Source organism: Dipodomys ordii, unplaced genomic scaffold (genome assembly GCF_000151885.1).
Source record: "Dipodomys ordii isolate 6190 unplaced genomic scaffold, Dord_2.0 Scaffold202, whole genome shotgun sequence".
In the NCBI taxonomy this organism is placed as follows: domain Eukaryota; kingdom Metazoa; phylum Chordata; class Mammalia; order Rodentia; family Heteromyidae; genus Dipodomys; species Dipodomys ordii.
In genome coordinates this window covers 260,561-262,351 of record NW_012267418.1, presented here as the reverse complement: position 1 = coordinate 262,351, position 1,791 = coordinate 260,561, and positions in this window count along the sequence as shown.

The window sequence follows — 1,791 nt, the reverse complement described above, 5'->3', positions numbered from 1 at the left end:
CAGTTTAGCACTAATACTAAACTGTGATTAATCCTCTGCTTTCAAAGGATTACAGCTACTGCTAAAGCTAGACAGATAATTCGAAGTTGATAGTACAAGGTACTTGAATGGCACAAAGGAAGTCAAGTGAAGACTTCCTCTGTTGGTCAGCAGTGGTTTCACAGTTTTTCTGTTTTTGTTTTATTTTGGGTCTGGTCGTGGGCCTGAACTCTGAGCCTGGGCGCTGCTCCTCAGCTCTTCAGCTCAAGGCTAGCGCTCTACCACTTGAGCCACAGCACCACTTCCGGCTTTTCTTTCTTTCTTTCTTTTTTTTTTTTTTGCTTATGGGTGCTGAGGAATCGAACCCAGGACCTCAAGCATGCAAGGCAAGCGCTCTACCACTGAGCCACCTTCCCAGCCCTCACAGTTTTTCTGTATGCCAGAGGGTGGCCATGAGTGTGAATAGCTGAACTGATGTGGAGACTAAACAAAAGAGTTGAAGTAAATTAGGGCCAGGGGTGAAATAGTCCTTTCCCAATCATGTACCTCACAAGTTATTAGCTATAAGTCAGACAGTGTCTCAAACCTGTAATCATAGCTACTTGAGAGGCAGAGATTGGAGGATCACAGTTTGAGGTCAGCTGCAGGGAGTGGGAGGAATTTGTAAGACTCCATCTCAACTAATGGCTGGGTGGAGTGGTACACATTTGTCATCCCTCTAGTGACACAAATAGGAGGATAAAAGTTAAAGGCAGGGGCTGGGAAGGTGGCTCAGTGGTAGAGTGCTTGCCTTGCATGCATGAGGCCCTGGGTTCAATTCCTCAGCACCACATAAGCAAAAAAAAAAAGCCGGAAGTGGTACTGTGGCTCAAGTGGTAGAGAGCTAGCCTTTTTGTCTGTCGTGGGGCCTGAATTCTGGGCCTGGGCTCTGTCCCTCAGCTCTTCAGCTCAAGGCTCTAGCTAGCACTCTACCACTTGAGCCACAGTGCCAATTCTGGCTTTTTTCTGCTTATGTGGTGCTGAGGAATCAAACCCAGGGCCTCATGCATGCAGGGTAAGCACTCTACCACTGAGCCACCTTCCCAGCCCCAAGCATAAACTTATCACTGAGTTACATCCCCAGTCCTGATTTTTGTTTCTTACATCACCAATCTAAGGGTAGAATTTCTCAGGAAAGAACTTTTAGCCTCATGTCCACTCTTACAAGAGCCCCTCATCATATGTGTCCCTTTGATCATATGTCAGTATGGCAACAAAGTGGGCATGGAATCCTCAAAGGGAATTTCTAGGGCAGAAGAGGGAAGGATGGGTCTGGCCACAGTAACAGAAGTCCACTCCCATCTATTCGTTACCCTTTCCAGGAGCCTTGAAGCCTTAGCTAGCCAGGATTGATTACCTCTTCTCTGTCTTTAATCCCTGCAACACTATGTGTGTGCCTGTGTGTGTATGTGTGTGTGCACAAATGCATGTACCTGTAGTGGGACTTGAACTCAGGGCACTGTACCACTTGAACATCAGTTCCACTTCCAGCTTCCGGTGGTTAATTAGAAATAAGCTTATGGGCTTTGTTGTCCAGGCTGGCTTCAAACCAACACAATCCTCCAATATCAGCCTTCTAAGTAGGTTTACAGGCTGAGATACCAGAACCCAGCCAAAAATAAGGAGCTCTTCATGAATTTATATGCTGTCCTTGTCAAGGGCCCATGCTAATTTCTGTATCCTTCTAATTTTAGTGCTGCTGAAGCAAGCACTAACTTTCATGGATCTCTCAGTTTCCTTTGTTCAATAAATATTTGCCAATCCTTCGATTAA